Raw genomic sequence first — 16904 nt, forward strand, 5'->3', positions numbered from 1 at the left:
ATATAGTGTGTATGGCTAGTGACCTGATGTATTGCATTGAATTCATGATCATATGTTTCATCTTAAGTTCTTGTGTCATGTATTTTTTGGTGTGTGTGTGCATGTAAGCCTTGGATGATTTTATCTTATGTGACTATGGTCAAGTTTCTATCTCCATGAGCACGACGGGGTGGGTCTATAAGTTCCACATGGTTGGGAGGAATTTCTACCTATACCACTATTAGGGATAAGAGTACAGGGATGGTCTTCCTCCAACTTCAGGATTAGATTTTGATGCTCACTTGGTTCAATGATCTTATATTGATGTATTTTCTACTTGTTGTTTATGTAGTTGCGTGATATACATATTATGTATTTGATGTTGTATTCTCATATTAATGGATTAGAATTGTATTTGAGAGGACATAATGTTAGATGATATTACTTGTTATATTTGATGCTATCAAGTGTTTATCTCTTGTATTTTTGGAATTATATATGGAGTAACTGAGAGGGGGGGTGAATCAGTTACTACATAACAAAACCACAGATCCCTTAGATGTCTTAAATAACTAGTTACTGCTAATACTCGGTAATCACTTCACAAAATGTTGTAACTTGGTAGATTGATTTGTTACTGGTCTCCAAGCATTTATTAATTTTAACATGCATGCAAAAGTAAATGACATGAACACAAAGGACACCAGATTTAACGTGGAAACCTAATATGGGAAAAACCACCAAGTAACTAGCTACCAATTTTCACTCTTCTGAAGTGAGCCCTGTTAGGAGCCAACCTGGTTAAAGGTTACAAAACACATTGTTAGGTGTGACCCTGTTAGAGGATTTAATGACCCTTTTAAGAGTGGCCTTGCTAGAGGTCTTTAGAACAATTCAACTAAATTGTCAGCTTGTTAGAGGATTTACAAAAATGGTTGTTAAACCAACTCTGTTAAGAGATTTGAAATCACTACTACAATGGTTAGAAAGTAACAATGAATTGACCTGAATAAGATGCAACTAAATTTGTTGATTACAGATCTCTATTCTGCACTATTAGATCCTTCTCGACCAAATATAGCTTTGCTACTCCTTAATGATCTTTGATCAACCTTCAAAATTTGCTATCACAATAATCATTCCTTCTTCTCATTCACATCACACCAAATCCATCACACACACTTAGAATTCACAACTTCACCTCATATATATACCATTCAGATTATCAAGTCGACTCATCCACAAGTTACATTTACCAATAAACCATACATCAGTCAACTACATGTATTATATTGAACAAATAAACTTTATTTCACAAACAATGAAATCCTTCATTAGTTGACCCTGCTAAGTAAGTACTGCTCCAGAAATAATTTCCTAAGTTAACCATCTCAACTCGGTTAATATCTGCAAAATCTTTTGGCTACCGAGTTGACTCGGTAAGAACTGAGTTTTCTTCGTTGACCATGAGAGCTCAATAAGAACTATCTTTTTCATAATTCCCTTTGATGACCGAGTGATCTCGGTAACAACTAAATTTCCTTGATTAACCTTGAAAGCTCAGTAACAACTGTCTGTACAAGGTAAAGCCTGAAAATGCTTCATAGACATTGTAAACTTTCTTTGCTAACCTTCTAAACTTGGTAAACTTTATATTTTGCCTTGCTAACCAACTGAGCTTGATAGACACTGACTGATAACTGATATGACATTTGTGTAACATCAAAGATAGCACACAATTGAACAATTGTATCAACAATCTCCCTCGTTGGCATTGATGGCAACATAACATGTCATAGCAAAATGAAATTTGAAGGCAAATCTTTTCTGACAGAATACTTCACCCTCTTATACAAAACTCCTCAAATATAGTAATCTCCCTCTTTCATAACAATCTATCCCTCTTATACAAACTCTCATTTTCTTGCAAATTTTAGAAAGATATGACAATAAACTCTCCCTCTTTGATAGCACATGCCAAAGACAACACAACTTAAATGAAATTCAATGTACCTTAAGTACTGATTCATATGCAATATCTTCATTACTTTGCTCCATCAACTGATAGATCTTCAATTCTATTTCTATTGATGCATCACTAAAACTATATTTTAGTGAGCTTCAGATAGGGGAATGACCCCTAGCTTACCTCTTAGATACAAGAATGCATCCTTAGGTAAAGGTTTTGTGAATATGTCAGCTATTTGTTCCTTTGTATGGACATATTCCAATATGATTTCCTTATACTACACCAATTCTCTAACAAAATGATACTTTATAGCAATATGTTTGGTTTTTTAATGCATCACTGGATTCTTGGATATGTTAATTGCATTGGTATTGTCACAAAACATAACAATAGGTTCTTTGATTTCTTGCTTCATACCTTCCAATAATTGTTTGAACCAAATAATGTTTGAGCAATTTACTGCTGCAGCAACATATTCAGCCTCTGTTGTGGACTGGAAAGTACAATTCTACTTTTTACTTGTCCAAGAAACCAACCTCTTTCCAAAAAAGAAAGCTCCTCCACTTGTACTTTTTTTGTCATCAACGTTCCCTGCCCAATCTACATCAATAAACACTTTTAAATCCAGATTTCCTCCAAGTTTATACCATAATCCATAATCTTCAGTTCCTTTCAAGTATCTCATGATCTTTTTGATTGCCATCATGTGATTTTCTTTTGTTTTTGCTAAGAATCTTGCCACAATTCCTACTGTAAGGGCAATGTCTAGTCTTGTATGCACTACATATTGCAACTTTTCAATCATAGATATATACAATGTCTGATCCACTTCCTTTGATTTATCATCTTTGGTAAGTTTCAATCCAGTACACATAGGAGTCCCAACTGGTTTGCAGTCTTCCATACTAAACTTTTTCAGTGTCTCCTTGATGTATTTAGATTGAGTGATGTAGATGCCATTCTTATTTTGCTAAATTTGAAGACCAACAAAGAATTTGATCTCACCAAACATTGACATTTCAAATTCCTTGTTCATTTGTTCTGAAAATTCTTTGCAAAGATCATCATTTCTTGTGAACAAATTATCATCTATAAATATTTCTGCCAAAACAATCTTATTATCTGGTCCTTCCTTGATATACAAGCTACTATTATCATTAGTTCTTTGAAAACCAATCTGAATAAGATAGTTATGCAGTCTTTCATACTGTGCTCTAGGGGATTGTTTCAAACCATACAAAGCTTTATGCAATTTACAGACCATGTCCTTTTTGTTTGGATCAACAAAACCTTCAAGCTATTCAATGTAAACCTCTTCATCTAGTATACCATTGAGAAATGCTGACTTGACATACATTTGATAAACTTTGAATCCCTTGTATGCAGCATATGCAAGTAAGGTTCATACACCTTCCAATCTTGCAACAGGAGCAAAAGTCTCTCCATAATCTACACCTTCTTCTTGAGAGTATCCTTTGCATACCAATCTAGCTTTGTTCCTTGACACCTTACCATCTTCATTTAACTTGTTTTTTAATACCCACTTAGTTTCAATCACATTTTTGTCTTTAGGCCTAGGTACAAGAGTACATGTTTTGGTTTTCTCTATCAGCTCTATTTCTTCATTCATAGCTTCAATACAACTTTCATTTTCTAGCGCATCTTTGACATTTCTTGGTTCAAAATGAGCAAGTAAACAAGTTCCTTTCAACTTACTTCTTGTCATAGTTCCTTTAGATTTATCTGCAATGATCTGATCTGAAGCATGATGCCTTCTGACATACTTGGCTAATATAGGTTCCTTGCCTTTTGAACACTTTGCATTTTCAACCTCTTGCATTTCAGCTTCAAGTTATGGTTGCTTGGGCTCGGTAGCTTTTGATTCGATAGCTTCTATTTGCAACTTGGGTTCTTCTAGCTCAGTAGGTATTCGCTCAGTTTGGATTTCCTCCAACTCAGTTATTGAAGACTCAGGAGTTGGAGATTCCTGATTGACAGGAGCATTTGGTACTATATCTGGTTTAATGTAGACAAATCTCCTGTAATCTTCTGGTTCTCTTTTGCTTTCTTCTTCAGTTCTTTCTGCAAACTCATCAAGTTTCACATGTGCACTTTCTATGACTTTATGAGTAGACAAATTCAAACATCTATATGCTTTACTTTTGCAAGAATATCCCAAAAATATTTCTTCATCACCCTTTACATCAAATTTACCTTTTCTAGATTCTTTCAAAATGTAACATTTGCTTCCAAATACTTTTAGGTAACTTACATTTGGTTTGTAGCCATACAATAACTCATAGGGGGTTTTGAATGAGTCCTTCTTTAGTTGTACTCGGTTCAAGATATGAACTGCAATGTGGATAGCTTCCTTCCAGTATTTGATAGCAATGATCTTTTCAATCAGTAAGGTTCTTGCACAATCCATGATAGATTAGTTCCTTCTTTCAGCTATTCTATTTTGTTCAGGGGTTCCAAGTGCTGAAACTTGTCTTTTGATTCCCCTTTCAATGCAAAAGTTATTGAACTCATGTGAAATGAATTCACCACCTCTATCTAACATTAAACATTTTAGTCTTTTACCTATTTTCTTTTCTACTCCAGCCAAGTACCATTTAAACTTTTCAAATTCTTTTGATTTTTCTCTTAGGTACATGACAGTCATCATTCTTGAGTAATCATCAACAAAAAGAATGAAGAATTTTTCACCAGTACAAATTTCAATTCCAATAGGTCCACATAAATCAATATGCACAATTTCTAAAACTTCTTCAAACTGGTAGTTTTTTCTTTTAAAACTAGTCTTTCCCATCTTGCCAATTTGACAATTCTTGCATAGACCAACATTAGGTTTCTTTATGTTAGGAATGCCTCTTACTTTCCTAAATTTACTTATTTTTACCAAGTTATCAAAGTTCACATGACATAACCTCCTATGCCACAACCAACTTTCTTCAACTTGAGTAATAAAACATGAACATTCATCAAGTTCAAGATAAAATAAGTTACCTTTTGTTTGAGTGTCGGATCCAATAAGCTTTTCTTTTCCATCCAACAGTCTTTCTTTTCCATGCATGAATTCCACTTTAAATCCATTATTGAGTAGTTGTGCCACACTCAACAGATTTTTTTTTAGTCCTTCTATCCAATATGCATTATCACATACAAGTTCTTTGGTTAGAGAGATTCTTCATTTTCTTTTTATGCAACAAGGTTCATTATTGCCAAATCTCACACTGCCACCATCATAATCTTCAAAATGTTCAAACTTAGTTTTATCACCAATCATGTGATGAGAGTAACCACTCTCTATAATCCATGCATCATTTTTGCTCACATGAGAAATAAGTGTCATTTCCTCATCATTATCAGATTCATCCTTTACAGCAATGTAAACAATTTCATCTTCTTCTTCATCATTAGAATCTTTAGCCATGAAACATGTTTTCTTACCTTTATCTCTGAATGATTTGAAGTCTTTCTTGTCATTACACTTGTGACTTTTCTTCTCATCCTTGTTCTACTTATTTGGGCACCTAGCAGCAATATGTCCAATTTCTTCACAAGAGAAATAGATTAGAGGTACCTTACCTTTGTATTTCCCTTTACCTCTTGAATATTTCCTTGCTAGCAGAGCTTCAACCACCTCAAGATCACTGTCTGAACTCTATTCTGATTCTTCATCACTACTTGCCTTTCTCCTTGATTGAAAGCTTAGCTTCAAATGTTGATTCAACATTCTTGGTAGCTAGAACATAATTTTCATAGTTATCTAGCTCAAATATAGTCAATCTTCCAACTATGGCTTCTAAATTTATCTTGTGATTTGCTTCACATCTTCTTTCTTGAATTGCAGAAACTCTAATTGCATAAATAGGAAGTAGAGTTCTAAGAACTTTACTTATAATTATTTCCTCCTTGATATCTCCTTCAGATGCTTTGATTGCACTAACACATGCTTTAACTCTTTCAACATATTTTGTAATTTTTTCATCCTCTCTCATCCTCATTTGATCAAATTGTCCTCTCAAACTTTCTGCCTTGGCTCTTCTTATATTGGCATCACCTCCATAAATCTCTTTTAGCTTGTTCCACATTTCAAAAGCAATTTTGAAATCTTTGATATCATCAAATTCTTCATAACTTAGGGTAGAAGCAATATCTATCATCATGTTGTTGTGAGTCTTCTTTTCAGCAATATCATTGACAGATAATGTACCAGAAGGTTTTGCATATTTTTCATCAAGGTACTTCAGTCCTATATCACCAATAGAAGCTAGATGAAGTCTCCTCAACCCCTACCATGCTGAGAAGTTGTCCTTATTAAGTCTTGGAATTTTCCTCTTATAATACATCCTGACCTTTGGCTTAGATCTTTGAAATCTTTTCCTGCAAGTACCAAAAGCTCTGATACCAATTGTTGGAATTATAGATGGAGTAATTGAGAGGGGGCTAAATTAGTTACTACAAAGCAAAACCACAGATCCCCTACATGTCTTAAATAACTAGTTACTACTGATATTCGGTAATCACTTCACAAAATGTTGTAACTCGATAGATTGATTTGTTACTAGTCTCCAAGCATTTATTAATATTAACATGCATGCAAAAGTAAATAACATGAACACAAAGGACACCAGATTTAACATGGAAACCTAATATGGGAAAAACCACCCAGTAACTGGCTACCAATTTTCACTCTTCTGAAGTGAGCCCTGTTAGGAGCCAACCCGGTTAAAGGTTACAAAACACACTATTAGGTGTGACCCTGTTAGAGGATTTAATCACCCTGTTAAGAGTGGCCTTGCTAGAGGTCTTTAGAATAATTCAACTGAATTATCACCTTGTTAGAGGATTTACAAAAATGGTTGTTAAACCAACTCTGTTAAGAGATTTGAAATCACTACTACAATGGTTAGAAAGTAACAATGAATTGACCTAAATAAGATGCAACTAAATTTGTTCATTACAGATCTCTATTTTGCACTATTAGATCCTTCTCGATCAAATATAGCTTTGCTGCTCCTTAATGATCTCTGATCAACCTTCAAAATTCGCTCTCACAATAATCAATCCTTCTTCTCATTCACATCACACCAAATCCATCACACACACTTAGAATTTGCAGCTTCACCTCATATATATACCATTCAGATTATCAAGTTGGTTCATCTACAAGTTACATTTACCAATAAATCATACATCAGTTGGCTACATGTATTATATTGAACAAATAAACTTTATTTCACAAACAATGAAATCCTTCATTGGCTGACCCTGCTCGGTAAGTACTGCTCCAAAAATAATTTCTTCAGTTAACCATCTCAACTCGGTTAATATATACAAAATCCTTTGGCTGCCGAGTTGACTTGGTAAGAACTGAGTTTTCTTTGTTGACCATGAGAGCTCGGTAAGAACTATCTTTGCCATAATTCCCTTTGATGATCGAGTGATCTCGGTAACAACTGAATTTCCTTGATTAACCTTGAAAGCTCAGTAACAACTGTATGTACAAGGTAAAGCCTAAAAACACTCGGTAGACACTATAAACTTTTTTTGCTAACCTTCTAAACTTAGTAAGCTTTTTCTTTTTCCTTGCTGACCAACTGAGCTCGGTAGACACTGATTGATAACTGATATGACATTTGTGTAACATCAAAGACAACACACAATTGAACAATTGTATCAACATTCTATATGTATGTTTTCGGTACTTCCTAATGTGGAGGTTTTACTTATGTTTTACCATATTCCACAACCATTTCCCTATAAAAGGAAACATTTTAATATTAAGATAAGATGTCAATATAAACAAGCAAGATCCATTTCTTTCACTTTTAATAAGGAGAAAACATAAGAATTTAGTGAACCACACTCCATAAGGAGAAACACAATGGGAACTCAAGGCCAAATGTGGACACCAATCACAGAATCCAACTTAGCGATCATACAAGCAAATAAACCATGCTAAGTCACATCGATTTCAACCATAGTCTAAGGTTGACATAAATGCATCAAACATCCTACTAAACCAAAGGGAAACATAACCCAAGTTGCCAAGGAATCCATGCACATTTACCAAACAAGGGTCACTAACTACTCAAATTTCAAGAGAAATACACTAACCACATGGTCTAAGATGCTTGAATGAGGTTCTCAATCAGGGGTATCATCCATCCTTAAGATTCATTTCCTTCTCCTCATATTAATGAGGTCAGTTTTACTAGATTTAAACAAGTTGTCACAGATAGATACCCAAGTAAAAAAATGCCACAAGCTAACCAAACTAAATGAAAATTGCACTACATTAGAAAAATATATACAAAGATCCCAATATTTAAATATGGGCTCTTATACCAAATGTGATGCTTCACTCAGAGATCCTTGGAAACAAGGATAAAACATAGACTAGCATTTTCTTTGTTAAATAAAGCACAAATACATGCATACAAAAACATAAAGGTTGTAATAGAAGACTTAAGAAACTAAGAAAATATTCCCAAGCATTTCATTATTTACAAATGCATGCTTTTCCATTAGGCTATTAATCATGAAATATTCATTTCATTGATCATATAAACGTTAGATGCGACATTCATTTTAAAACCCAAATATAAATTCCTAAATGGTTAAACACACAACTTGCTTTACCAGTAAAATAATGAGATAACAAATCATTCAGTCCTGCAAATGGTTGATAGGTTATCTATTCTAGTTTGGAAATATGAAACTCCCAAAAGGGTATCTAAAACATCAAGTTGCATCCTCTAAAAAAGTTACAAAATGCTCATTGTTTTAGGTATGAGGTTTCTCCCTCAACATCATATGATAAAACTCCAGAAGGCATGCGATAGTATGGTGAAATTGCATGTGATACAACTCATTTGGTTGTGTGATATAATCCTGAATGGTGTGAGATTAACTCAAGTTTTGTATGATAGAACTCTAAACTGCACACAATAAAACTCTCAAATGCATGCAATGAAACACTAATTAGTGTTTTAGTGTACAACTTGGTGCTCTAAAGTAGAACAAAAAAGTACCCTACTCAATGTTAAGACATTAATCAATGATGAAATAAATATTAATTGAGAAATGAGGAATGGAAGTAATTATCGCAATAGATTATTTGGGTTAATGAATTATGTCCCAAAATTTCTTGTTTTTTAATCTTATAGAAAGTTATGTGGTTATGATGTGTTCAAATAAGTATCTATTCAATAACGTCATATGGACCTAGAAATTGTACCCCATGACCCTATATGTTATGAATTGTTGCATTATATGTAAGGGAATAAAATAAATTGCATTATAATCATGGTATTCATGCATTCATAAAGATGATATAGTCATGCAAATGATTGAGATTATTGTTTGATGTGTGCAACCATGTTATCCAACATTGCTGAGATTTTGTATTCCTCCTTAATGTGTGGAGATTACTTCCTCTATGTGGTTGTTCTCAATCACCATGTATAAATGTAATTTAATTTATTCCTTATCTTAATTATTAGGTGGGTCTTTTCACATTTAGTGTGGGTTGGAATTGTTTTGGTATTCTCCTTGATTGGTCTAGTCATCCAAATTTCTCTATCTTTCTCTTTGTGATAGTTATCATAATTTAAAATTATCTAATTTTGGATTTTCTTTTGTTTCATGGTCATTATTCCAATATTTTCTATTGTTGTCCAACATTGCATTGTGGCTCTACCATGTTCAATTCAGACCTCTAATAGTAAGGGTGAACATTACAGAGAACATATTATGATGTGCTTGTTAATAGATATAAATGTGTTAATGAGAATTTAATTTGATTATATGTTGATAAAAATATTGCATTGTTTATGAAAGAAGACTAAACTTGATAAAATATATGTACTTATTAGACAGTAATGGATTCATGATGCATTATTTTGTAAATATTTTAGTTCAAATATCCTTAATATCTTGTAAGATGGTTGAGTTAATTCAAGTAATATTAAAGGAGACTATATTTTTTAAGAATGTGTTATTATCATTCTTGTCATGTCATACATTGGTGTCAACATTTCTTGCCTTTTGTTATTAAAGATATTTCATCTATTGTGTACTTTAGCAACCAGGGCTATTGTCTTTCAACTTTGTTATATTATTTTGTGGTCTCTATATTAATTTTCTAAGATGAATTATATTCATCATGTTTTATAAATATCCTAGACCCTTTTGACACTATTTGAATGGAGTCAATCAGTTTTCAAATGTGAAAGTAATAGCTCCCTATAGCTCCTGATGGATCTTGATGGCTCTTAGTGGCTCCCAAAGTGAAGGTCATTTGTTTCTTAGTGCATTATTGCACAACCAAATACTTTGAATTTATTTGATCTATATTAGGAGTATTAATTATTGTTTGTTTCTCTAGTTCTTGCATTTTTTAGAGTAGATGTGTTGGTGTTGAAAGCACCACTAGTGTAGTTCTGGTGCGTGAAAATTCAAATGGTCGTATTGTGGGATTTCCTAACTTCTCTTGGATTGTCATAGTATGGAGGAAGAGAGACACCTTTATCAGTCTTGATAATCCACAGATATATCTCTATCTTCTTATCTATATATATGATATTGTATCAGATAGTTATGTCATGATGACGAGATGACATGTTGGAATTTGGGTTTTAGAGAGTTATTTGAGAGTGGTATACCTAGCATTTGGCTAATAGGGAAGGGTACTATTGGGTATATCTTACCATCATGTAGATTTGTATGAATTTGAATATAATATTTTGTCCAATAATGGTTTTTAGTATAATGTTTCTTAAAGGTGGTGTCATCTCTAGCTAGGATAAGTGACCCTAGTTCCTAGTGATAGTTGTGCTCTCTAGAACTTAGAGACTCTGTACTCCGATGCTTAGTGGTAAGTTATGTCATGAGTATCCCTTCACAAGGAAGGAGTGCACTATTAATACTCTTTTATTCAAGTTCTCTTTGTTATGATTATGTAACTTAGTACGCGTGTATCTCTTTTTACCCTGAGTTGGATGTAGCATCCCTCAGAAGAGTGGAACTTTGGTAAATAATCTTCATCCTTTGAGATTTGAGGGTTAGTTGATGAGATTCTACTTAGATTTAAGAATTATCTTGATGGACATGGTAGTGTTCTTTATTATTTTTTGTATGATTCTTCCTTATGGTTCCTGATTTGATTGGAAGTACATGATGTTTTGATCTTGGATAGATCTAGATATGTGCTAGGTTGTTGTTGAACACCTCATGATCAGGTAAAGTGGCATGTTCCTTGTCTCATAGTATAGAGATCATGGCTAGATGAGTTTTCCCTAACATATATTAAGTTCCTTGTTGAAGGACATTATAAGATTTGATACTCTTCATTTTGGCGATTGACCCTTTTCAATGTTTGATGAGATGGTTGGTGAGTATTAGAATGGTTTGATTGGACTTGTGGAGAAGTCAGCTAGTGTTTGATTTGTTTTGATCCTACACTTGATGTGCTTCATTTCCTTGTTGACTCATAAGCTTCCAAGAGAAATTCCAGTCTTTGGGAGGGGATGATGTTGTGCCTCTCCCATTTGATTTCCATATTCTATCCTCATGCATGTGACCTTGATTTTCTTGTTGTTTGAATAATCATGTTGGGACCGATGAGTGGTCCACACCCTTGGGGTAATTTGATTTATGTTGTTATATAAATAGACTAATTATAGCTTACATGTGACTTAGGAGACTTGTATTCAATGGTTTTACTAAGGTGTATGCCAATGGTTACCTAGATTTGTATGGTATCATCATGTTGTTCTATGAGTACCCTTGAACAATATTGCATTGTGTGATGCATTGGACTACTGCACTTGATTCTAGTTCATTTAGTATTATCAACACGTGTTTGATCATGTTATTTGTGGTATTTTGACCTTATTTGTATGATGAAGATTTATGATGTTATCTAGTATATTTTACATTTTAGGATATTAATGTTGCTTTAGGATGATTATTTGGGATTCGTGAAGTGTTAGGCCATATATGCTTTTGAGTAATTCAATTATTATCTCCATTGATATATACTTAGAATAATTGGGAAATGATTCATCTATATTTGGTTCATGATTATGGATTATATTTTCTTCTGAAAGTTGTAGTTTGGATTCATGATTATAGTGCCTATTTGGTGTCGATATATGTCCTTTAATTTCAGTTGATATATATGTTCAAAGGACTAGAGATGATTATTTAAATGATTTAATTTAAATGAAATATTGTATAATTATATATTTTTATACCGCAATGCACAAATGCTACATGTGGATTGCCCATTGGTACTAGTATGAAGTGGGAATTTAGTTGTAGTTACCTACTTGCAAGATCTACATAGTGTCCCATTCTCCTTCATGTGACTATGTGTCTGCTTGTGATTTGGCTATTATATATTGAGAATTTGCACTAGATATTTTCTTTTTTACAAATATGTACCTAGTACATTCACTTTGAATGCATGATCTGTGTGTGTACTTATATCCCCGACAGTGAGCACCAAGAGATAGTGACTTCAACCTTTCATGTTGAGCCAATGTTGTTCATGTATGGGTGATGTATCCTTATATTTGCTATAATTAACCCTCTGATAATTGGTAAATCTAAATTCATAATGTATTATGTGATTAGACCCATGCATGTGTCTTTGCATTTAGTGTTCTATAGTTATCATAAAGAATATAAATTAAAATGTTGATTTAATCCATTTGAGAGATTTTAATTATTTGATTTAATTTATTTTACTTATCGACTAATTTAACATATTTAAATTATAAATTACTAGAATTATTTAATTTAATTAGGGAAGAGGGACAAATAAATTATTAAGTGGGTTAATAATCTATTTTATAAGTCACTATGTAAAAGTGCTTATATTATGCCAAAAAATGAGTCTTCATACTCACTTCTTATTTTCATGTTTTAAGAATTGGAGGATTTTCCTCTAAACCTTCTTGGATTTAATCCTTCATTTTTTCCTTGTGTTTGATGTTTGTTGGATTTGTGCCTAAAGTGGCTTGTTGGCTTCAAGTCGAAATTACTTCACTTCCCCAAAGGTTTCATTTGATTCGATAGAGTTTATATTTATTTCTTCCCATCCTTGGTTTTAACCATTTGTGAGAAGTAGGGTCATCTCATTTAATTGGTTTTACTTCTTTTTAATTAGTTCTTTCAATTGATAAATGATTGGAGATCGATAACTAGTGTTCCCCTTTGTTTTCATGCGATTCTATCACCTTGTTGGATAAGGATGAAAATTTCTTGATTTCATGTTTTTGAAAATGAGAGTTTGGGCAATGTTGTATTGTTGGATTTTGCATGTATGCCCAAAATTTGAATTTTATTTGATTTTTGTGAGTTTGGTCATGCTTTAGAAGTGAATTTTTTTATTTCATTGAATTTTCAGATGTTTGAATTTTGGGTGTTTTTGGCATTGCCTTTTTCTCATGGCATCCAATATTTTATATCACCTTGTTTGGCTTGACTTGGTTAATATGTTAGCCTTTGCTACAAATAGTAGGATCATGGAGCCATAATGATTAAAGGACATTCTGAAGTATTTTATATCCTGATCCAAAAGTGTTCTTTTAGTTTTAAACGTGGACTTTTGGCTCTTGCGATATTTTTCTTGTGAGTTCAAATTTAGAATTTTATTGGATCCTTTGTGTTTTGACCACATTTTTGAAGGGGTTTTCACTTTTCTTGAAACATGAGAAATTATAATTTTGGGCATTTTATATTTACCTCATTTTGCATGTCACCAATGATTTATTGGAATTTCGGTAGCATATGTTTAGATAATGGATTTGGGTTGTATTGCATGTTTCCATTCATTCCTTGGTTTTGCTTCGTGGAATTTGGGATTCATTGTTGAATTTGTACTCCTGCCATAATGTCCAACTGAGTGAACTTTTTTACTTGATTCTATTGTTGCATTTCTTGAATCGGACCCTTGCATTGTTATTTTTATATTTATTTTATGGAGTTGGTTGTGCCCACTCACAAGCACATGCATGTGCATATAGAGAGATCATGTGAGACTTGAACTCCCGAAAAGAGGTGGTTGAGTGTTTTTTCATTTGGGGGTTGGGTTGGAAAATTCCATTGCTTATGAGTACTCATCATGTAATGATCATGTGTATGAATGGGTAGAGGGGTAGAGTGGCTTCTCTTGTGTACCTTGGCCCATAAGTAGCTGACAAGGTAACATGAAGAGGTTCTAACAAGTGATAACCAAATTAAACAAATAGGATAACAAAAATTAATGCAAGATAATATAACACTTTTATGGTCATCAAACATCCTAAGGGAGATGATGTGAGGGTGTGGTGCCTATATGGTAGTTAGTTTTGTGTGTGAGTTGATTCAATGATATTTTTTCTTTACGATTGCTAGGCTTATGATGAAGTTGGTGCAAGGATACAATATGAAGTCTCTTGAGGGGCATACCACTAATATATAGCCTGGGCTAGTATGAGTTAAGAAATTACACTCCACTAAAGTCCCTACATAGTTATCCTATAGTGTTTCTAGATAGTGACCTAATGTATTGCATTGTGTTCATGATCATACATTTCATCTGGAGTTCTTGTGCCATGCATTTGTTAGAAAGTAAAGTCCACCAAGATAACTTGGTGGGGGGGTGGGGGATGGGGTGAATCAATTATGCAACTAATAAACTCTCAATATCTTTATTAACTCTAAAACATGTAAATAGTAGATGTGATAACCACAAAAAGATAACCATACACAATACCACCATATATGTTAACTAGGGAAACCCTTGATTAGAGGGAAACCTTAGTGGGAATTATGCCCATAAGATAGTGTACTAATATAAAAGTTCCTCTTGAAAGGATAGACCCTATTAAGATTCAATGAAATACAATTAGTACATATGAGTCCTTGTTAGGAGACTTTGAATCCCCGCTAGAAGATTCCAACCTTGTTAGAAGTTGTGCCAACCCTGTTAGGAGCTGAAAGGAAGTTAGTTGGCCCCATTGCCCAATCAGCTTCAATACTATCCTCACATAATAATACAAGTATGAATCAACAACTATCCAACCACCAACTTATCTTGCCAAATAAGTTCCTTGTAAGCTCACCATGCCTCAATTGCACCAATTGATTTAAGCCAATTACATCCAATTTTATATTATATTTTATCTAATTTCTTATACCTTTATACCTATTTCCATTGGCCATTCAATTCCAATTATAAATTTTTTCTCTTTTATGTTGCAAATGATTAAATATTAATAAGTAATATTTAATTTAGTTTTAAGATTAAATTATGAAAATTACTTATTGATTGTCGTTATTTAAAGTCTTCACAAAAATATATCCTATAACATGCAAATTTCTACCATATATTTTATGGAAATTTCTTATCAGTTATTTGTATTAAGTTTCAAATGGAGGATTCCAACTTTTAATTATCTATTAATTACTTATGGATTATGCACCATATTTAAATGGGCATTAAAATCTTGTAATGCAAATTTATCCATAATAATACTACTAGTTTTTACTTGTTTTTATAACTGCCCCATTTCTTATCATGGGGGATTTTCTTCCACCTCAACATAACATATTATGTAATATTTAAAGACCTATGATAGAATTTGTAGTTGCAAGTTGGGAATGCTTGCAAGTGAATCAATTGTTACCATTGGTTGTAAGCCAAATATTATGAAGATTTACCATTAAGTTCTAACGTGGAGGCCTTGTAGTTGCATTTGGTTATGCCATTTGCATCCACATTAGCATTATTAGCTTATGCATATTTTTGGTCAGAAACTTACTAAAATATGGAGGGGGAACCTTAGTTTACATGGTTGCATAGGTGGAGATAAAGATGATAATTTTAATATTTATTTGGGCTTTCTATTTCAAAAGATTTGTTCTTGATTTGTGGTTGCTTCCAAAGAATTTATGTGAGCCTCTTTCTCACTTGTTTGTTAAAACAAACTATTTAACATTTCCTTAATTATTATTCAACACACACACACACACACACACATATGCATCTTTGTAAACAAGAAGAGAGCAAATTTATATATCAGATTTTATGTGAGATTAAAAACACGTATTTTTGTAAGAAGATTGTTCTTATGGCAGCTTGTGTAGACTCTATATTATTAGATGAATAAATAAATATCATTTTGATCGAAGGAATGTAAAAGAGTTTTTAATTTTCATCATCAGATATATTAAGGAGGCAAGATTCACTTCTCAAAATGACTGGTGATCTAGTTTAGATTGTTTGTGCATTTTTATTTTTTTTGTGTTATTATTTTAGTCTCATACATAGAATTATCGTACTAGATTAAATATTTTAATTGATTCATTTTTTTTTTAGATTTAATTTTGAATTCCAATTTGTGTGGTTTGCTATTTGATTTTTGCAATATTAAGTTCTAGATTAAAATTTCATGCTCTATGTTTCCTTTGTTAGAGTAAATTATTTATTATTTATTATTTATTCTATTTACTTAATCTTACTTAGGTAAATGCATTTCATTTATTAGTTGTAGTCTAGGAGTTAGTTATAAGTTGTTGACAATACGAGAGTTTGTTCTCTCCTAAGTCATACTTATCCTCTCACGTTGTTCGAGGACTTTCCACGTTATGTGGATGTATGCTTAGTTGTCACACTTATCTCCTAGCGTCTTCTAGCTTGTTCTAGGAGATTCTTTGAGCTCTTTATATTCAAGCTCCCTCATTGTAATTTTATCAAGACATTTTATATATTATAAATACATATTTTCTTATGTTGCAATATCTTGTTGTCTCTCATGTCTATTTAAGGTTTTTCCCTAGCTCCTCGCTCTTCCTTCCTTGGCTTCCCTTTGACAGGTTATTGCATGCAAGTGATCTTGGGCATCTTCGAAGTTGGATTTCATCAACTCCAACATCCTTTATATTATTGGAATAG

The sequence above is a fragment of the Cupressus sempervirens genome, chromosome 7, assembly GCF_028749045.1.
Source record: "Cupressus sempervirens isolate cs-2001-9-10 chromosome 7, ASM2874904v1, whole genome shotgun sequence".
Lineage (NCBI taxonomy): Eukaryota > Viridiplantae > Streptophyta > Pinopsida > Cupressales > Cupressaceae > Cupressus > Cupressus sempervirens.